Source organism: Diadema setosum, chromosome 8 (genome assembly GCF_964275005.1).
Source record: "Diadema setosum chromosome 8, eeDiaSeto1, whole genome shotgun sequence".
Lineage (NCBI taxonomy): Eukaryota > Metazoa > Echinodermata > Echinoidea > Diadematoida > Diadematidae > Diadema > Diadema setosum.
The window spans coordinates 32385153-32409485 of NC_092692.1; positions in this window are offsets into that span (position 1 = coordinate 32385153).

A 24333-nucleotide genomic window follows, 5' to 3' on the forward strand; every position below is an offset into this window, starting at 1 on the left:
TGTTCAAGGTAACTGTCTCAGACAGTGTACTTTACATAAAATGAATTCTGTTTGTAGGGTTTTGTGTTATTAGAAGTGCATAGGTTGTTACACAGTAATGTACAGAAAAAAAGAATGCTATGATAGAATGTGATAAACAATAATGACAAATTATTTTATGTGTTCAATGGAGGAACAAGCATTCTCCAGTAAGGAAAGATGGGGTACCGGTACTCATTACCAAATCAACTGCACATTGCACCAGGACTTCAACAACTGAATTTTAAGATAAATCTAGAGTGTGTGATGGTGAACCTCTGTGCAGTAGAACTCATATCAGTGGTATGTTGATAGAAACCATAACACTGATATCAATGTTAATTGTATGACATTTCAAAGTCTTTCCACATGTTCTCTTCCATCAGACAGTAGCAAGCTTTAGATCTGTGGCGAAACACTAAAGACAACGCTGTTTGGCAAAAAATGGTGTTCTGCACATGCCTGAACAGCTTTTTTCCATTGTCGGACCCGGGAGGCTGCGTTGTCTTAATAGCGTTAGCGTCACAGATCTAAAGCTTGCTATTAAATGTGACATTGTACAGATACATGCATGTACACTGTAGTAGCTTTACCACGAAGCAATGAACAGTTTAATAGCAGGCCTAGTTTCAGTAGGAGATACATACATGTAGTAGAATGAAAAGAAAGGTTGGAAGGCACATCTGTTTTCAGCAAGAAAGGGGGAAAATACAGTAGGTTTTTTGTTCTTTTTATTTGCTGCTACGTACGTAGTGTAAACTTTGCATGTAAATAAAGAACTGGTGGGCAACTTTGCAAGCTGTCCTCGCAAGGAAATGATGGCGCTTTTTCGCAATTACGCTGTAAAGAATGCACGCTTGAAAAACCCAGAATGCAAGATATTTTGAATGAGATTAGATAATGAAGGATTAAATTGCATGAGTAATTTTGTGCTGCTTGCAGATGAGGAATGCCTGCTCACAAATTTGTGTGAGAGAGAGAGCAAAATCTGCTTCAATGTTTAAATGGATTGAAGAGAAGAGAAGGCAGCAACTTTTCTTTCCCTTCTTGCAAACCTTCAATGTTTGTTGAAAAAAGGATAGAAGTGGGGAAAAAACACCAACCCAAAATTAACCTTAGAAAACAAATAGATGTTGTATTCTTCAGAAAAGAGTCATTTCCCATGGGAAGTGCAAATTGATTCTGTAGCATCAGCAGAAACATTTATTTATTTACATATCTCAATATTACGGAATTTGCATCGAAGATAATTTGCATGGACATACATGTCACTGCTCAATGGACAAATTTCCCCAAATCAAATTTGAACAATGCATTTAATTTCATTCCTTTATTAATAGTTCATATAAATATTCAGTACTTGCAACTAACAACTGACTGAGGAAACACTTTTTGTTTTCTTTATCATCAGAAAATAAGTGAATTGAAGTTGGTGTCTCTGTCCAGATTTTTTTTTTTTTTTTTTTTGCAGCCTAACTACTGAAATGTATTCCTAGCTTCGGTTTCATGCTACATAATGTAGATACAGCTGTACTTCTAATCAAGTGTTTGTTTTCAGCACCATACATTGTCATTCATCATTTCCAGCATAGGGATTTCTCATTATTGGCAAGTCAAGTTCAATATGGTTTGCATTCAATTGCTGAAATCAGGGACGGATTATTAATTTATTTTTGCTTTACTGGTCTGAAGTCCTTGTACTACCTCAGAACCCTTCTCTACCCCTACAAACTATCCACACAGAAAATAAAAAACAGAACTCATTTCCACTTCGACATGGTATCTTTCACAATTCTCAGATATAACGCAAGCACTCTAGAAAGAAAAACAAAATTTGTCTATTAAAGGCGACGCTGCATCTCCAAAGTGAAGATTGAGTGCTATCGAGTTTGTGGACAGCTATCTTTAAAGTACATTTTAGTGTTAGAGGAAGAAGGAACTAAAAATGACATTTTCCAAGGATTTTTTTGTTTCTTTCTTTGTAATATTTGGAGAGGAAATGGGAGTACACATTATGTGAGAATCATTGCCCTATTGAGGATGAGCCGATCTCTGTACAACATGCATTTCCCATAGACACCTGCAAGAGTACACTGGGGGAAAGTCTTCAGTAGGTTAAACCAAGAAGCTGTTGAGGTAAACTGGCACAAGGTAAATTGATAGACATATATGTATCTAAAAAGTCAGGTAAAATATGATAGAAAAGCAGCAACAACCATGAGACAGTATCAATCTAGTACATGTATGATATTTCCGGATAGAATGTAAGGCTTTGGGGCTGTGTACAAGGAGCATATTGTAATACCATGCTTGATGTACAGTACCTGTATGTTCTGTCTTTTATCAGACCGTTGAATCTTATCTGAAGTGTTACGTACCTATCAACCTTGTTTGTGATTTATGCTGGTACATGGGTTTGTTGAGAGCGATTTTATGACTTTTCCCTACATCTTTTGGTAAGTTCCATTTTTACTCCTTTTCTTTCTAGAACAAGTCTATGGATATTTTTTTTTTTTTTTTTTTTTTTATTCATATCCCTGAGATACAAGTGTATGATACATGCATTGCACATAAATGAAGTTCTACCATAGGACATTAAACTGCAGTTTTAGTTTGCTGAAAATTATGATACATGTATTTTCTGTCCAGGATCACCACCTGCACACTGAAGTACAATATGTACAGTTGTATTAGCTAAATAAATTTGAACTCATAGAAGATGACATTACGAAGTGTCTTGATTTAAAAGATACTGCACAGATCTGTTTTCAAGATGGATTAATTTCTCATATAAAAGAGATGCTTCAAGCAACAGTCATATTGGAGGTTTGAGAGTGTTGACTGGATTGATCAGTTTCATTATACATTGTAATTGCCATATGATTTCTCTCAGAAGTCATGTAACTTAAAAAAAAAAAAAAAAAAAAAACGAATCTGACTTTTGTGTACAAAATAATCACATCTGCCCAGTAAAAAAGTGTGGGCTCTACAGCCGCATTACAATCAAGTGCAGCATGTATTCTTGGTATGCAGTTTAATAGGTACTATATCCCTATTTGCCTTAACGAATGTTTCAGTAGTAAATACTATTATTGAAAGGGTCAAAGGTTCTTCTTCAATCTGATCAGTTTTAGCCGTCTGTACGAAATCCTTGATGGTATGTTGGATCTACAATATCGATTGTTTATTATGAATGTACAGTTGTACAACATGATCGTGGTGTTCTTGTAGTTCTGATGATACCGCTTGATCAGTGATACAATTGCTCGAGATGTTGACAGCATTTTAATGTTGGTTTAGGGTTTCCTTGTATTTTGTTGTATTCAAGACTTTATAATTTACTATTAAAGCTATATCATTTAAGGTTAAATTATTAGGACCATTCGAATTGTCTGCTCTTTTACATGTTTGGAAATGGAAATTGTTTATCTTGGCATTGATCATTTTACGTCTATAGATCATGATATCAATCAGCATCATATTGTAATTAAAGAAAATTTAGTGGATTGGGAAGGGGTAATTTTGTACATTGCACAGTTCATGTATGCATTTCATGATGGGGTTTTTGGGAGTACATGTAGTTTATGTTATTACAGATATGCTAATTGATTGTAAAAAAAAAAAAGATGTCATATGAAGCATCATTTTTAACTCTAGTATGTAAATGTAAGACTGTAAAATATTTGTAAATTTCTTCTTTTTTTTTCTTTTTTTTTGCCACAAAGCAATAATTATATTTCATGTGTACATGTCAAGATAATGTTTGATATCAGAGATTTTATGCATTTATGTGAAGAGAAACAGACTTTCGCAAAGAAGCAAATAATGGGTACACCTTGTCTTGATTTAAGCGTCAGTACATATACATGAAGTGCAATGTTTAGTGTGAGTTGCGTTGCGTATGATACAGGATTGTGGGACGTGTACGTGTAATGCGCGTGTGTTTGTTGTCGTGATCAAGATTTGACAGTTTTAGAGCCAGAAGCGCCTACGCGCTGATGATTACCGGTAGGCATTATGTCCTTGCATGGTGCTTTGCAACAAACACTTAGTTTCAAGTCAATTTCAGTTCACTTCTTTTGATATTCACTATCATTTCAGAAGTAGTATGAGAAGATACACTACACGGAGTTACATAGATTACATGTATATACAGAGTAATGGAAGCGAAGACAGAGGAGTTGAGCTTGAAGATGGAAACAACCCCAGGAGAAACGATGCTTAGAGATAGGGGGCCCAGTAAACGTAAACACTTAAGATATTGATATAGTGTTGACGTAAAAGAGAGAGAGAAAAAAAAATAAACACAAATCGTTCATTATACATTTACAGGTCGGTCAGCGATACTACAGTATCAGTAAGCGCAATCAAACTGATGTACAGACTATTCATTTGAAGAGAGCATGGTAAGTACTGTACTTTCTGACCGTATTGCATTCGCACTTGAATGAGAACAGACGAGTGCAGTTCAATGGTAATACGTTTATGTAGTTTTACTCTGTGTGTGTGTGTGTGTGTGTGTGTGTGTGTGTGTGTGTGTGTGTGTGTGTGTGTGTGTGTGTCGTGCATGTGTGTAAATGTATTTGCATGCTGCGTATGTGTATAATGTCTGTTCTTGTGGTTGTCTTGAAAAATAGTAGTGTAGTTAGGATTTAGTACAGCTGAGTTTTGTAAAAAGTATTGGACAGTCACAGAAATCAATCTATTTATGACAAAGTTTCTTTTGTTTTGCTTCTAAATTAATGATCAATAACACTAAAGATTTGCTGGAGGAATACAAAGCAGATAATAATGTGTGGATTCTTCGGTGAAAGAAACTGAGTGTAATAATTTCCTCCTGTTCTGCGCCTCCGAAACAAACAAAAAAAGTGATATTTAACTAGACAGTCCAAAGGTTGCAAAAGAAAGATACAGTATTATATATGTATATATATATATATATATATATATATATATCGCTATACACACACATAATACAAACACTTTGAAAAAGAAAAATTCATTGCTTCAATGTAAAGATAAACAAAATGTAAATGAAAACAGTCTGTGTCTCGAAATTGAATGGAACCAATTCATTAGTAGTCAATTCGCCCCATAACACTCGCTCTCAAACACACACCTACACACAGACAAACAGACTCGCACACCTTTTCGTCATAACATAATACAGTCAGCCTTGCCTTGCTTGAATCCAAACGGACTAGAGGAAAATCCTTCGACTTACGTGAATTTTTCGACTTGTGTGAGATCGACTTCTGCGAGGTCTACTGTATAATTATCTATATATCTACATGTATCTATATCTATATTTATATCTATATCCATATCTATATCTATATATCTATATCTATATCTATATCTATATCTATATCTATATCTATATCTATATCTATATCTATATCTATATCTATATCTATATCTATATCTATATCTATATCTATATCTATATCTATATCTATATCTATATCTATATCTATATCTATATCTATATCTATATCTATACCTATATCTATATATCTATATCTTTTTATCTATCTTTCTATCTATCTATCCATCTTTCTATATCTATCTATCCCTCTACATCTATCTATATATTATATGCATAATATACTAGACAGAAGAACAGAGGACACAATTTTTTATGTCAGATTTGGCTCTGAATTAGCTACCTTTGTTTTTTCACAGCGTTAACGAAATATCAATTCCTTTTTGTATGGGTTCTTTCGCCTCTAATGATAAATGGTTGCTCGCCAGACCTTGGGCTGTTGTTTATCAAAATTGTTAGCTCCCATCAATAATATATTCCTCGCGTTCCTCCACCTATCATAATACCCATTCTCCCTCTGGGCCAGTTTGTCTCCGATTCCCTCGGGACCCCGGATGCCTGGGTCACCTGGTGAAGCCCGAAGAAGAACCAAAGAATGTCGTCCCCGGGGTTTGGCTGCTCCGTGGGCCAGAATGAATCTTTGATTGCGTCAGATGCGTCGTCTGGGGCCTCAGCGAATCAATGGAGCCGTGAAGTTTCCTTTTTACTTCCAAAGCTGGTTCGTATTGTTTCTGTGGCCCATTGGCATTTGCACCTCGTCTACCCGGCCTATTGATTTTACACGGGGAGTTTGTCTTTGCTATAACCTGTCGATAAATTCACACTTGCATGAACGAACGGGGGACGTCTTTATCAACCTGTCAAGGGATCTGCTTGGCAAGTGGTGCACGGTGACGAGATGGCGTCAGCTAAGGTCTTGGCGGAATTAGTCAAAATAAATGCACAATAATTTCTCTCTAAAAATGCCACCTCTATCTCTATTATGCGTTCTTCAATGACTTAACATTCCTCCATTTTTTTTTTTTTTTATAAATCAGAAACTGGACTTGAAACTTACATCTTGAGACGTACTTTCGCCTCTTTGGACTTGGAGGTTACATTTTGACTATATCGTGTGTTTTTTTTTTTTGTTGTTTTTGTTTTTGTTTTTTTTTTTTTTTTAATTCCAAGAAGCTTCGTGAAGCTCCTCGGTTCGTCACAATCCCTCTCGTTTTAATGATCTCGTAGAGATGTGACAAGCCAATTCCTAACGCTTAGCCGGGAATCTGTGTTTTCTTCTTGCATAATGCGTCACATGGATGGAAACTAATCCCTTTGATTAGGTACATTCTTTTCCCTTCGGGAATAATCCTATAAGTCTATTCGGGATGTATGTCTGCGGCCTCTCTCGTCCTGAATGGTCATAGTGTCAAGGAGCTCGGGAGGATATTGCCATTGTGGATGGTGGCGTTGGCGGTGGTGGTGGTGATTAAGGCCTTTTTGTTGTGCTACGGAGTTCGTAACTTCAGTGTCAATAGAAAAGACCTCAATATAGCTTTTCATGAATTATGTAAGCCCAGATCGTTTTCGCAATGGAGCCTGGTCTTACATGTGTGTGTCAAAATCGACAGCTGCTCACGCAAACTGAACGGTTTCTGGGGGCATTCCCGACCTACAGTAAATGTATTCCACATGCGATGGACTCATGTGATGATGATATCTACCGGTATCTGGGGATTGGTTTCTGTTTTCATTCATCCACCATTACCACTAGCTGAGCTCTGGAGGGCAGATTTTCTCAAGGGGGAAGACCGGTTCCTTGCTTGACAAGCGATATATGGAAAAGCTTTGTAGGAATGAGTTTGAGGAAGGGGCGCGCCGGCACACCCCGTTCCACCTATCCTAACCCACGTCACGGTCCACGAGCACCGCAGTATCATCAGATAGGGTAGCCTTACAGTCCCCATTGTCTGGAGAAAACACTCATCGATCCCAGCATCTTTATCAGCTTGTGACATTACAAGCCGCTAAGCCCATCCCTTTCATCCGCATTAATCCCCTCCATAGTGGAGAAGCTGCAGTGATAACTGAAAAGACAGTGATGGGCTGGTATAATGACCCCTTAAACAAGATTGCCCAGGTTTTGTCTGTACAATGTAGGGGATAGAGAGTTCCAAAACAATAGGTCTTCAGACCCACTGGATGGTTGTGTTTTCACTCGTCCATGTACTGGCTGCTGCTTTCCCCTCTTCTGCTGCAGTTAGTCATCTTTCGTTTTCTACCGAACAACGGGTCATCCACCTGTTCAATCTCGCCGTCCGCTCACGCCAAACCGCTGCCACTCAAGTTTCACAACATTGTAGCAACTGATATACTACATCCTACATAGCACAAGAGTACACCTGCTCTACAAGAGTACACCTGCTCTACGTTGTACGTTCTATCACCATGAATATCACCAACTCATTCTAGTCTACAGCCATTACTATTGTGAAAGTCATCCATTAACAAACCCCTCTTCCCAAATAACCCGATTCAATGTCTACAGTTTATATAGCTGCACACCCCTTGCTTTGCCTTGTGATCATGTTTTATGACTCTCAATACTGGCAACCAACAAACGCATTATCACATATGGCTTCTCTTTAAAGGCATTATTTACCATTCATTTTACGTATGAAAAAAAAAGACCAGTTTTAGTGCTGCTTCAAGATAGTTAGAAAATGTGAGTTAGGGATAGAACAACCAGTGTAAAAAAAGTTACTCAACGTAATCAATGTTAAGTACTGTTAAATATACAAAATGTGAACAATAGTTATAATAAAATTGTTTCTAGAATATAAGCCGTCTACAGTTATGGTTTAGTGAGAAAATAATGATATCTCCTTATATTCTAGGCTTTATTGCAAAATTTTTATATGGTAAGATATTTTTTGCGATACAACTGACGTACAAATAATATGCATCAAATGAAACTGTGAAAACTTTAACATTTTTTAATTCACTCCTCCCAATGGTAAAAAAAAAAATACTTTGAAATACCTTGCATGAGGGTTAGCCTGAAATAGAAAGATTAATGACAGTATAAGCAAAGCAGCATGGAAGTGAAAGGTATCATCAATGGTTGATTAATTAAAAAAAAAAAAGAATAAAGAGGGAGCCATCAACGTTTGAAGGCCAGTGTACCATTTTCATGGCTCTTTTGATTATTTAATATCTCCGTTTTGCTAATGTGACAGCTACAACATTTCTCCAGCAGAACTATGATTAGCTTTTTGTATATAGATTCTAATAGAACAATTTATTACAATTACATTAACATCAATAACAACATCAATAATAAAATGAAATAAAACTGACATGAGTGTGGTTTTTTGCGAATAACTATGTTGCGATGTTTATTTATTTATTAATTCTTTTTGAATCTGAAAGACACATTGAATTTAGTCGCATACTGCACAGGCTTCGCCGTATCACATTAGATTCTTTAGTTGATTTCCTGACTTGCAAAATTAAATCGGTAAAGTTGCCATACGATCTCACGCAAATTTGATCCATTCTATGTATACTGCAAGGGTCTTGTTAGAAGGGGTTATAATGATGTAGCAACATACGCATGTAATGCCGCACCCTTTATGTTATCATCATAAGCACACCAGCCGGCACAAAGGACCAAATGCCTGAGTTCAGACAAGGTACACCCGACACTTCTAACAGTCTAATGATCTGTAGGCCCTGTATACCACCTACCTCTCTGTCTGCCTTTCTGTCGGTTTGTTCGTCTTTCTGTTTTTCATGCTATTTGCATTAAGTTACTAAACTTCCAAATATACAGACATAATGTCAACGTCAGCCAACTATAAAAGAGAGAAAAAAAGTTTAAAAAGCCATCCTGTCTTTGTATGCATCAATGATACAAACACACTCACACATTATCTAATTTAACTCAGTCTATCTATTCATCTCCTCTATCTCTCTCTCTCTCTTTGTCTAATACATGCATATATACATATACATAATCACATTGGCCAAGAAAAGTGAAATAGTCCATCAAACAGAAACAAACCCACACCCAATAGGGATTCCGGATACAGCATGTCGCCAATCTTCGGTCCAATGATCAAGGAACAAGCACATGAAGCAGACAGAGAAACGGTAAAATCACTTGGCCTGAAGAAGTCCACAGAAGTGGACGAAAGCTAGCCAGCAAGTCACTAAAGGCTGGTAGAAGCCTTAATCTCCCAAACAGATGAAGGTTTTCAGTATACATAATTTATGAAATCGTTCAGATTACAGAAAAAACAAATAACAGCTTCACAGTTTTCTAGCGTTACGATTGTATAAGCATTATCAAGTTACATCATTACATGCTTAAAATTGAATAAAAGAAAACCCTTAGATTGATTGCAACGAAAATAAAACAACAACAAAACAACTCGACGGCTAGATTATGCTCATCGTTAAGCATCACATAACGATACCGACGACCCTGGATCGACGGCAAAGTAATCCATCGTGTTGGATTACAGTGATCTAGTATAACTGAAAATCAACTCCTGCGTCCAGTATTTCGTAAGTACCACTCGCTAAAGCTTTATACAGTGTACTGGCAACGTGATGGATGTATAATAGCGATGTCTACGTGCGTATAAATGATATCATGTGTGTATTGCCAAGGACATACGTGAGGATATGCATTTGCCTTGGTTCTGATGGGCGTTATTTTTGTATAATGTGTACGCGGCAATGCTTGTGACAAAGATATATTATACGGAGATAGATAGATAAATAGATAGATAGATAGATAGATAGATAGATAGATAGATAGATAGATAGATAGCCAGATAGATAGATAGATAGATTGATAAATAGATAGATAGATAGATAGATAAATAGAGAGATAGATAGATAGATTGATAGATAGATAGAGAGACAATGGGTAGACAGACAGATGGAGATAATACACTATATGGATGGATAGAGAGAGAAGGGGGGGGGGGGGAAAGAGGCGATATGTGTGTGTTGTTGCTGCTATTGTTGTTGATGATGGTATTGGTGACGATTATCAACTCGCCAATGACCAATATCTCTCGTCAACTAACAGACTAAACAACACAGTGCTATTCACGAATTTCTTGACGTTTTCACTGCTGCTATTGTATATGCGTCCCTTTGCGCAGTTCTGTTTTTGTTTCCTTTCAGGCATATGTAATAAAGATTATCACAAAATACTAGTAATCTTGATCAGAATACAAACAACACTTATAACCTTTTCTATACCTGTACGTGTCCTGCAATATGTCATTAATACTGCCAGTTGCAATACGCGATATATCATAATTTCAAAGTGTTCAATAATTCTGATAATCATACCTTTAAATCTAAAGATGTACATGTCCCTTGGCAGTTTTGTGCCTTTTCTGGAATTGCGATAACGACGGGCCCTAGACTATTAGGAAAAAGACCGTTTGCAATGAAAAAGCTACCCACAGTAAATGAAACTAAACCATTGTCGCCATGGTATAGGTAGATAGGTCTCTGTTATCACATGACATTAAAACTCAATGAGTGTGTGTGTGTCTCAGTTTTCTAATTTTGTTGAGTATTTCAATGTGATTGTATAAATCATCTAGACAATCAAGTTAATAACATCACGTTTACGTTTGGTTTATTCTCTTTCTCTCTCTGAAATTCCCTAATTGTCCTTCTCGATCTCAACCAATGAATATACAAATAAATAAGATTAGCGTTTTGCTAACATTTTCCCGGGTTTGTATCCTGTTCTTGTTGTGGCTGTCTGTTTGTTAGTTTCCCTACCGTCTGCATGGATGTCTGCCTGCGTATAACATGTTGACGGGACAGTCTAGGGATGTCATTAAGTAATTTGAAGGACTGTTCATGCGCTCTCGCATGGGAACCGCATCCTATAAACATTGACCCGAGAATGCACGCTGTGCACATTTGATTATCATCGACAGCGCCTCGTAACCAGGACGATGGCTGGCGCTTCGCAGACCTTGGACTTTTTTTTTTTCTTCCTAACCGTCATCGATCTTTGGACGGGAAGGACATCCATACAATTCAATTTGCAATCATAACCACGGTATATAATTTTTCAGCATTCAATAAAAAAAAAAACAACCCCACAACATTGCGTATTACAGCCTGAAGGAAAGGAGAAGAGTGGGCATGTATAGCGAATCCCTCCTATTAAGTGCAAAACTGCTATTTATCTTGTTCAGCCTTTATTTTACGCGTCAGTAATTGTCTGAGAGTCGCCATATCGATAGCCTACTAGAGTGTATGTAAAAGCATCCTCTCTTTATAGGGCCTACTTATACAACAAGCGACAAGAGAAGATGGCAGTCACGCGACACGATGCCAAGACACGAGTCGGAAAGCCTTATATAGCGAGAAACCCTTCCAGGACCAATCCGAATTTTTTACCTTTATTATTATGTAGACCCTTGAATTATACGAAATTACATTTCGCTACCTGTGCTTCGCAGGATGATTTTATGTGCGTCATAGCAACGCGAGGGCATTTTGAAAAGACTGTCATATTATTGAATTGCAGAGTTGTCAGTTGTCTGTAAGTATAATACATACAGGACTATCATGTATATGCGGTTTGCTGAGCTTCGTGCCTCGTCCAAAGGTTAAAGGGAAATCTTCCCTTAAAATAAGTTTGTGTGACTAAAAAAAGAAAGAAAAAAAAAGGTTTGTGTGATTAGAAACAAAAGAAGTAATGGAATAGGAAAGCTGAGAAAGTAATAATTTTTTTTTTTCAAAGTTGTGATCAAAACACAAATGGCAATTTTGTGATGTCATAAGGCAAACTCACCCCCGCTCCCCAATGCCCTGTTGAACAGCGAGAGATTTCGGAATTTGTTATTCCCATCAGGTAAATATCCAATTGAACACGCACCCTTAATACAATTATTGTTAACATTCTAATAAACAACCCCTGCATGCAAAAGAAAGAAAATATAAATACATTCCGTCAGATTTAACGGAGAAAGAGAGATTTATGGAATTTCAAACACAGGCCAAATTGAAGGTGCTCACGTGTTTCATCACTAAAATGCCAATTTGTGCTTGATTAATCACAACTTAACATTTTGAGATGATGTCTTTTTCTTTAAGTTTTCAATAGAGTTTGCTCAAACTTTTACTCTCTTTTTCCTCTCATAATTATTTCTACTTCACAAGTGAATCCCCCATTAATTGGGAACTACACTCGATCCATGTTCAAATAAAATTTGATTAAGAGAGATGAGCCAATCGAACAAAAATAGATTTTGACTTGACATTTCAAGTTTCTCGCTTTTTTACAAATTGAACAAGATGACTTTACAATGTGTCACTCTTTCGTACATCTCGAGTAATCGTGTAGTGTGATTATACGCATACTCTTTAAGAAATTGAGAAAAGGTAGGGGACAGCAGATTTACAGATTGTTCTTTGGAATCAAATTGTTGTAAAGTAGGGTTTTTTTTTTGGGGGGGGGGAAGTGATTATCTCTTCAGATGTATGCGCTTTTTCAACTGTCTGCAGATATTGTTGTAAGAAGGGGGACTGAACCAAGTTTAATGGCAACGCCACTGGGTAACGAGATTAACGAGCAGCTGGCAAGAAGAAGACGAAGAAGAACAAGAAGAAGAATCCAGAAGCCAGTCTCCTTTTATTCTACACACAATGCAGCCACCTGCAAGATTATCTTCCAGCAAAGGGTCAAACCATGCATTCATCTGCTACTGCAACCTGTACTTAACATCTATAATCTCGGCCACGACTAGGAGATGAAGCTCTGTATTGTTTTTGGTCAGTTGTATAAGGTCGCAAGAGATGAAGACAATGGGAAGTATCAGTAGAGTACAAAGAAGCCAGTGATCCGCATCAATGTGGATTGCCTCACTAAACCCAGAGCATCGTATTGTACAAGGTGGCCCCACCCTGGACTGTCATTAATGGCTCCATGAGCCACATCACTAGATCACACGGTGCCATTATCAGGTGGCCATTCGGCCTTTCCCCATAGATGCAGGGAAGGGGTGCCACGCCGTCTTAGCAAGATGCTCGGTCATCGGGAGTTGGGAATATAGTATGTATACATATATAAACCGGGTTATTGCAAATGCTGAAATGTACAACAAACAGGCTTCGAACAACGTCGGAGGATTGATATGTATCTCACATTGGAGCAGGTGTAATGAATGACTATGAGTACCTCCTCAGGCTTTGTTAAAGTTCGAAAATACAGCAGCGATTTCTTTTATTGGTCAGCAGGTTCACCCGGTGTCTTCAAAACGCATTGGTGTTTCCCTCGGAACTTAGTGCGACGGAATTCAGTTTACTTACATTACGCGACAAAAGTAATGATGATGACAATCAAGTGCACTATATCCATGATATCTTTTCAGTTCTCAGAACAACCTTTGTCATACAACTATGCATAAAAAGACCCAATTGATTTAGACCGGCATCACAGTTTTGATTTTGAGGTCCTTGCAGGAACTCACTGAAACAACAACAACAACAACAAATACACAAAAAACACGAACACAGCGAAAAGAACGAACAAATAAACCAAATCGAAACAAATACATTATGTCCTCAGATGGTTGTGCTTCTATAATGAATGATGATTTACGTATGGAAACCCATATTATCCTTTGCGGATGTTGATTGGAATCAGCGTAATATCCCTTCGTTTCCTGGTTACCCGGATTAAAGGGAGGATATAGATATGTAAGGGTTGAATGAAATATGGTTGTCTGAAGAAACAAGAGAAGCAATCAATTTGGAATGTGACAGTTTCGATTTAACCCTTGCGATTCAATCTCGGAAGATATCACCGTTGTCACTTTACATGATTGAATGTCTCGCCCTGAGCAGTGACGGAAATAAACGAAAGAGGATTGGTACATACATGATTATTATATGCCTTCATTTTTCAGACCCAATCGTGCTTCCCCCTTAAAGCTTTCATGGATCTCACAATGCAATGCCAACCAGAATCACACTTCTTCAGAAAAGATATATATATATATATTATATATATATATGTATGTATATATATATATATATATATATATATATATATATATATGTATGTATATATATATATATATATATATATATATATATATATATATATATATATATATGTTTGTAAATTAATTGCTAATATTTTCCTTTTTCCTTTTTTTTTAACTGTAACGTAGACTTAGGTAATAACTTGTGCAATAAAAATGGGAAAGCTTAAGAGTTACCTTTGTTAAGTCAATTTAACTCTTGGACAATTAAAGGAGAGATTATAGTTTTCTTTTCTTCGTATTTTCTTTTTAAGTATTGTCTGGCTAGAACTGGATGTTCTTTTTCTCCTTGAATACTGGCTGTAGCTGAAGTTTTTGACACTAGCTGTTTACCCTTAAGGCTCTGTTACGTTTGTGTTTATCTTACAGTCTAAAAACTGGGTCTCATATGAAACAAACATGATTGGTTGTTCTATTCTTCTCCTCTTTGTTGGTGTGATATTGATGATATTCATGGTAAACTGGCTTTAAAAGTGTAGATCAAGATGGCTCCTTTTCCAACAATCTGATGAAATGTTGACTGATGAGGAGGCGATCGTATGTGGCACGTTGGAGAGCTGAGGGGTAAATCCACGCCCCTTCATCAAAGTATCGGAACCCCGATGCACCTGTTAGCGGAGAAATGAATTATTTTGCCCCGAGTCACCCCCAGCAGACGTAACGACAATGTCGGTAAATTCTTCAACAACAAAAGGAATGTGATTGCACTTTGATACGAGTTTGTTACTGCCTATGACATGCAATTGTATGTATTTAATGATTTGTAAAGAAGTACAAGCCACATGCTTTTCCAGAGGCCGCCATCAAACTCGAGCTTCAGGTTAAGATGATGGTCTCTTGCATTTTGTGTGTATTAATTCGATTGAAAAAGCAATAATTTTCTAATTGTTTTTGTATGATTATAATTCACCTATGCAATATGTCATTATTGATGCATTATATTTATATTCATTTTGTGTTGGATAAAATGTGATTAGTATTGGAAAATTGTATATTACGTTGTGGGCCTATATACTTTGTGAAAACTGCAGAAATAAATGAAATGAAATCATATCAGTTTGTTATGCTGGTTATTGTTCCGGCTGACATTATTTTTTCAGTTTTAAATTTCTTAATCTAGAACATAAAAGTAGCTCAGTGTGAAACTTGTATAGGGTGTAGGGCAGCAGATTAAAATTGCGTTTACAGTTCGTTATTCCGAAAATTCGTTATTCCGAGAGTTCGTCATTCCAAAGGTTCGGTAATGCGAGCATGAAAGAAGGTTGGTTCATCCGAAAATGAAGAAAAGGTGAGTACTAACGAACCTCTCGATTTACGAACCTCGTTTCATTTCCGTATTTAAGGAACCTTCGAAATAACCAACCTCATTTCATTTTTCGGAATAACGTACCGCCGGATTTTCCAGATGTGGTTATTACAGTGTTTGGATATTATAAGAACGCAGAAAAAAAATATGCATGCAATGTTCATAATTTACTGTTGTTAATGATATTGGAGCTGTCGTGGCTCAGTGGATATAGCACCACAGATTATTAATCCTGAGGGTCATTGGTTCGAGTCCCTTTGGAGCAGCAGGTACGTGCTTGTAGACAAGACACTTTTTCCTCATTGCTTATTCCTTCTATGGGATTATGGTTTTCGGCCCCATGACTGATACTGCTTAAGAGCATCCAACGTTCACGTAGCGACCACGTCAACAAACCGTCAATCATCAACCATCGTATGGGGTGGATTGGTCATCTTACTCATATTTTACGCTAAGTATAATGTATTTGTTTAAATGATTCAATTTGATTTTTGATGGTATGCATTTTAATAAGAAATCAGTTGTGTAGATTTTATGTTTTACTGTTCCACTATTGTATGTATGAATGTTATTTGGAGTTACGATGAATGTTTATGCATTTTTGTAATGGGCAGGGCTCTCTGGAAGAGCAGGACATGGAGATCTTGATGAGACTTTACCCTGTGGAAATAAAACCGAATAATTAAATGCAATTCGATTCCAATTCACCCAATTCAATTGTTAATATCCACAAACACTGACAATTGACAAAACACTGATTTCCAGAGGAGAATGATAAAACTTGTTCTTTTGTAAAGGAAATACATTTCATTATAGCCTTGCTATGATACTGCAACTAACTCAGAACTATCGGAGTTTCATATACATTATCATAGCTGAACCAGTGTCATAATACCAATGAGGAGCATTAACATGTATATATTGAAATTATCAAAGGATCACCTGGTTTTGGCGTATTTCAAATGCACGTAGCTCAACTATAACCTAAGTATACGCCTCATTTAATGAGGAGAGAAGAAAGAACACAGTACAAAATACATTGCGGTCACAGTCATTTTCAAACATCTTCACCAAGTCTAAATCTGTCATTTCCCACGTAGGTCGTGTTGGTATATCAGTATTGTCATTAGTTCATGTTCCTGTCCCCGTCAATGTCAGTTATCTTTTCTCTATCTGTCTATCTTTGTCTCAGTCCTTGTCCTTTTCCATGTCTTTTACTTCTGCTTTGTGTCTTCATCTATCATAATTTCGTAAATTACTGCATATTATTTAAATACATTTACGTCTAGGGCACACTCGCCGCAAGTTGTGCACTTCTAGAGAATTGCACTTTTGTATATTGTTTGCTGGAAATAAAGTCACTGAACTGAACTGAGCCGAAGCTTAACTTGCGTCATGACTGAATCAAAAGTGCGCGCCAATATGTGTCGTCAGCAGCGGCAATTATGGTAATATACGCTGCAGTCTCCTTCCCTTCCGGAGGTTTCTTCCGCTTGTGTACAGTACACTCCTGGGATCAGCTTTAATGATGACAGACTTAGAAGATCTGAACTGTATGTGGAAGAGATGAGGAGAAATTTGATTATAAATTCAAGATTTGTTTGGATATTGAAAAAGTATTAAAAGAATATTGAAAAAGACGCGCTAACATAAACGCACACAGTCACTCAAACAGCATATTCAAAATAATGATGACCTATCCAAGGGGTATGTCTACAAATGACCATAAAGCACAGTGTGAAAACATTATATGAGTTCGACCACCACTAACGGTAATGAAAAATGACTTCCAAGACAGAAGCATTGATATTGACTCGATAAACAGAAATTCTGCATCACTTGAAACACACACGTTTTGAATATCAGAAAAGTAAATGTTAAGTGACGAAACAGCCAAATATGTAGGGCCTATAATGCATATATTTTTTTCAAGGTGCCCATTTTGATGTGCTCTGAACAAACTGCCACATAACGTTAATGTTTTATGTTCTATATTCATTCACAATTTTACCATTCTCTTGTTTGACTTTATTCTGTCTATTAAAATCATCTCGATCTCGGACTTGCAACGTACTTAAACAGTCGTCTTATCTACCCAGGGTAGCAGTATCAAATCATTTGGTGAATGTTGTTACTTCTTTACCTTGCTATGCATAGTACCGCAATTTCAATAACGAAAGCATTTCTAGGCAACAGCTACACGCGTTGGTCCCGAGGGACGCCTTAGACCACACACCGTGTCCATGAACGAGCACGCACATAATTATGGGCAGAAATAAAATATATGGGGCAAATTATTTGCATTATCCGGCCCCATTTTTCTCTCTCTTCTTTTCTTTAAAACACAACAACAGAAATCCTTACGCAGATACATTTCTCGACATCCATCACATCAGTATTTCGATTTTAATATCTATCCATGTGGTTTCTTTATTAGACAATATAAAAGTGCTAAACGCACTATGCATACACGAATATGAAGAAAAGAGTTTCAAGTATCCTCTTTCTAATGCTTGTCGGTTTTTCTTTTGTTCAAACTCTTCCCTAATCAGTGTGTTATTTTGACTTCTACATTACGGGTTTGGTATAATAATAATGATAATGATGATGCGATGCTGCTGCTGCTGCTGCTGCTGCTGATGATGATGATAATAATAATGATAATAATAACAATAATAATGATAATAACTATGATGATAATGATGATGATGATGATAATAATAATAATAATAAATAATCAATATTATTTACAAATAAATAAATAAATGAATAAATAAATAAATAAATAATAATAGTAAATAATAATAGTAAAGCGCCTTGAGCATTTAATCAAAGTGGAGAACGGCGCTATAGAAATTGTATGTATTATTATAATAATAATAATAATGATGATAATAATAATAATAATAATAATAGTAATAATAATAATTAATAATAATAATAATAACAATAATAATAATAATAATAATAATAATTATTATTATTATTATTACTATTATTATTATTATTATTATTATTATTATTATTATTATTATTATTTTATTATCTTATTTTATTTTTTTTTTTTTGCTTAAAATTATCTCCGCGCCCTTCCTGCTTTGGCCGAACCCATACACAGTCAACGCTTTGTGTGCGTTGAATGCCAAGTGACTCATAAACCCACATAGCACTGCTCCGTACACTATACTGTTCATAGTCCCTGGTACTGAGAGGGTTAACACTTTCCAACCTGCGGTAAAACACAGGCAGACGAGAGCCCTTGTCCATGTTCTTCTTCTTTTTCTCTTTAATATACCGGTCATCAGCGACAGACAGAGAGACCGATGACCTTTCAGAGCGAAGATGAGCGATGTTAATTAGACATGACAAGCGCTGATTACAGTTTAAACTTGACTCGCTTGATTGTAAACACATTCTGAGGAGCAACTCGTGAAGGTCACGCTGATCTCCACCCAACTTGGATCGCTATCACTGACCTTTAAGTACCTCGCTGCTCGAGAGGCGGATCGTAGATTCCCCAAGAAGTCTTGGGCAAACGTTTGTCTTCTGCTCCGTTGAGGCGAGCAGTGTCCTCAAGATCAACAAGGACCCCGATGAAATTTTTACCTCACGATTAATTCAACAATAACAACAACACAGTGTAATATACACCGATAAAAGAGCAGAAAACAAGAAAATTGATATTTGATGCCAAACATTACAAACGTCCTGGTCGTATGTTCTGCACGTAGTAGCCTATAATCATATCTTCTTTTAATAATTAATAGAAAACCAGATCAACACTCCTTTGAACTGAAACTGCATTGGACATAATCATATTCCGTTTGACTCAATTAAATTTGTCATTTGTTTCCATCCAACAAATGTTACAACAAAATACAAAACATACATTACACAATTAAGCTATTGTTTGATGATTTTATAAGAAATATATGACGTAAGGACCATTAGGTATACAATAAGACATTGTGATATATTATGCAATTGCATTGTATAATCACACGTAGAATATAACTGTAGGTACCACATGACCAATTGTACCATAGGTTGGAAAGGGGAAAAAATGGCTAGGAGATATTCATCATATCGAGCTTGTTGTGTTCGTCGGAATGATAACATAGCTTCCAAGAGACACCAATTGAGGTTATATATACTTCACCTGGATTCGCAAAGATGATGATGATGTTTTCTTTCCGTACCTTTTCAGACTTTCCCAGGCACGTCAAATTCCTCTTAGCCTCCAACGTCATCACATGATTAGAAATAAAAGTTTACGAACTTTTTTCCCCAACTGCAACATGGTGAAAGCATGCATTTTATGATTTTAGATTTGTTTTTGTTCTCGATTTGACTCGCATGGAGCAAGGTATTGGAAAAATGCAGATGATACGACGCATCCCTCGGATATTGCGAGAAGAATGAACTCGAAAGGGTGACACGTTGGTATCACCGTTTGATGACGTTGTTTTCACAGCTTGTACGCTGTTTCAATGATAACGTGTCATCTGGTGACTACATACACTCAGCAAGCGTGAATGTATACTCGCTGCTCAGATTAAATCGCAGACGCTCATAATAATGACCAAACCCTGTTGACAATTCTCCCTAGTTTGTCATATGAACGAGCAGAATTCTGTATGCATTATCACAAATTCAAATCTTAATATGAAGAAATTTCATTACCTGAAAACAGAAAAATAGTGTTTTGACATCACCACGACCACAGACGCGATTTTTGACATCACGAGACAATATGTGCGAGCAAAGATTGAAATCTGGTTATCATGAAGTGGGAATAAATGTCAAAGGAGCATGTCATGATAATTACGCCCGCACCCATCGATCTCGGGGTTTTTGACTTCCCTGGAGGATAGAACATTTCAAATGCAAATGCACCTTTCCTGACGAGCGAGATTTAGCCTTAAAACTGATCACAAACGATATCTGCAGAGGCGATATCCATCGAACCTGTTTCTTATCTTTCAAAAACATCTCACTCCTCTCAATCTGACTTATTCATCCTCCTGCCCAAGCAAATATCGTTGGTGGACTCCGTGTGTATGCAGGCTTTTTACTACAGACATGCATTTCCTACAGTGTTCGGAGACAAACCAAAGTTTTGTCCTTGTAGTACTCCGCTATAACCTACAATGCATCAAGCTACACGTGACATAGTTCCGTCGTGTCGCGTTTTAAATTGTTGTTGTTGTTGTTGTTATTGCTGTTGTTGCGTTGATGTTGTTGTCTTTGCTTGCGGCCCTCTAGGGGTTTTCCCCCAAGCATGATATTCGGCAACAAACCGTCGCAAGCCATACCAGTGACTCTGCTCCATTTCTGCTCTCGAGTGAAGTGTGTTACGATCGCATCACTGCTTTATACAAACACTTGGAACGTCAATGATGATTGAGCATCGCATGGAGCGCGCGCCGCATCATTTTTGAAGTCGCACACGTTGCCATGGTGACCGACAAGTGCTGGAGAACCGAATCGCCTAATGGCCAGTTGTTATTTTACTTCCGACGTAGATATGAAAGGCTGAGGGAAGCGAACATGCTGAAATCTGTAGACTTTCACCTTTAGACTTCACTCGTGATGCAGTGAAGCAACATTTAAAGAAAAAGGAATTTATCAAATTTACGGTGAATTCATACCTTCATTTCCAGCTGTTAAATTAGGGCTAATACATAAACTGGTATATATAGAATATCTATATTTATATATATATAAAGCTAGTTTAGATTTACTACTGATTTCTAGATTAAATCGTGTGCTAGATTAGCCTACTTTTCACCCCTCCCCTCCTGACAGTTATAGAGACTGACTCTCTAGGTCATGATTACCGTGAATTCTGCGCGTTCGAGCATCGTGATTCCTCGAACGTCGAACCTCGGCTTGTTTTACCGGTCAAAACCGTCAAGAACTTCGATTATGACAAAGGGCTTTCAGCAAGCATGATATCTGGCTCGAATGCAATGTACATATAAGTTTCCTCACTGTATGACGCTTATATTAATCACATTTGCACTTTGGCAAACACACCTAATTTCACCCAAGTCTGGCTTACGAGTGGTGTCTGAAGTCAAATTAGACCATAACCATTGAAAAACTAATGAAAGTTAGATAACGGAGGTGCAATAAAGTATTCCATCAATCGTTGCAATATTGTTTGGCATCGTTGCAATATTTTCTGACTGTTGAAATACTCTTCCGGTTGTCAGCGTAATAAGGTCACTTATACACCTCAAGTATCATCGTGACTTAAATGCTGTTTTGGATACAGCGTAAGCTGTAAAGTTTAGGCTAAATACGAAAACATTTTATTTTGTGCTGAGACCGACTTCTCTAGTATGCAATGAATAGAACTAATCCTTACAATTAAAGTCTTGACTCAAACCATTTGATGTGCAAAATGTGTTTTTGTACTTCTGCTTAGTTTTTCTTTTATGTTGTGTTTGGCTTTGCTTTATTTGTTTTGATTTATTGCTTTTTCGTCTTTTTCTTTTTGCTTTCAGTGTTTACACTGCACGAGCAGGACATGGTGATTTCTCACAAGTACTGCATTATAAACAAGCAGTAAACATGAAAAAAGACACACAGGGTAGGAGTGATTACAGGATCAGGTACGTAACGAGATCCCCGTGGCAACACCAGACAGGTAGAGCGAGTACAAGGTATGATCAAACCCATGGGAAACACAGCATTTATCTCACTGCTCAAATGTAGCGGGTAAATGATCGTCGAGAATATGATGACACTGATCAGTGATCACTCTGTTTAGTTTCAGTGTTACTTCATCAATTTTCTCCGCCTGTACAGTATTGAATCATATGACACAAATCAACATCAACTTTCTTACCAAAACGCAAATAAGAGTACTTAAAGGAATAAATATCATTACGTGCATACAAGAATATACATCTTATCTTGTTAAAGTGCAGGTGGGAGAAACAGTCATCAATAAGCAGTTTGCTTAACTGGGATAACGGTCTCGGGAAAATATGGTATCTCGTTATTGTGCTATCACTTATTTTCAAGATTAAAGAAAAAGAAGAAGAACGAAATGGAATTGAAATGATGACGGAGACACAGTGTCTCTACAGTAAGTAGCGCTACACATGTGTAACGTCCTGCGATCTCCTTCTAGGTCTTGATGACAAAAGCGGTCTTTCCGGCAGCGATGCTCAAGTATTGAGGCCTACAAACCCCGAACCAAGTCGACAGAACTACTTTAATATCGCTTCGATATCTGCAGCTGTTCAAATGAGGCTATTTTTTGCATCGACATACTATCTAGCATAATTACACTACTATTTTAAGCATTCATAGCCAATCATCCCTGCACGCAGTTGTTTCCTGCTTGCGTACCTAAAAAGATATGAAAGCATCGATTATAATGATTTTCTGTCCCGTGGATAATTAATTGCTTGGGTCATTTAAATTCAAATTCAATTCAAAAGATGACGCTGAAAAAAAAATGAAGATGGCAAGAAAGCCAGACCAGCAGACACAATATATATCAGAGCAATTCAATTGACATTCAAATTACTTCGAAATGACCTATCCGTCGTCGTTCAATCTTGAATTAAAAATCTCCACCTTTCAAGGAAATAATCATTGCATTAGCTGAATTAGCGCTTCTTGCGGGCAAAATCCTCGACTGTCTTGATTTTATATTATCACAATTTCATCAGTTTATTTAGCAGAGCATAAATGAACTTAATATATTTCCTTGCTAGTCTTGCTAAAAAAAAATTTCATGACAGAATCAGTTTGATAAGTCGGAAGAATAGAGACATGACGTAATTAAGTTTGTCTTTCGTGGAAAAATGAGGCTAGTACCACTTGTTGTTGTTTGTGGTGGTGGTTGTGGTGGTGCTGGTGGTGGTGGTGGGGGTGGTGTGTGTGTGTGTATGTGTGTGTGTGCGTGTATGGGGGAGACATAATTAGTAGTGTGTTAGCAATGTCACCTTTAACGTGTCTGTCAAAACTAGTTTTATTATCGCAGTTATCATCACCACTCGGTGCATAAGTGCAATAGAGACACACGATGGTTATCATAACAAGTCAGGCTTGAACATTCCGGAAAAGAAATCAAATCACCTGTAGTTTCCTAGAGTGCTAACACGAAATCAGAATGAGGAAACGAGAATAATAATAATGCTGATCGGTAGGAAGCAATGAAGCACCTTGTCAATGACTAAAACACAGTTATACGGAGTTATATAAAATATCTGGCGTATATAAGTATTGGAGGGAAGTGGGTATATTATGTCTTCCCGTTTTGCAAGGGGGGGGGGGGTGGTTGGGGTCCCCTGTACTATCATTCCCTTTCACTTTTTTACGAAGAGTGTATATGAAATGTTTTATATATATATATATATATATATATATATATATATATATATATATATATATATATATACAATATATATATATATCAAGAGCTTGCTTCCAAAAGGCGCTAAATCCATCATTTTGCAATGGATCCAGCGTCTTTGGTTGAAAGCTCTTTATATACAAAGTGGGGGAGAGGGAGAGAGAGAGAGAGAGAAAGAGAGAGAGAGAATGCATGTGTGTGTGTGTGTGTGTGCGTGTGTGCGTGTGTG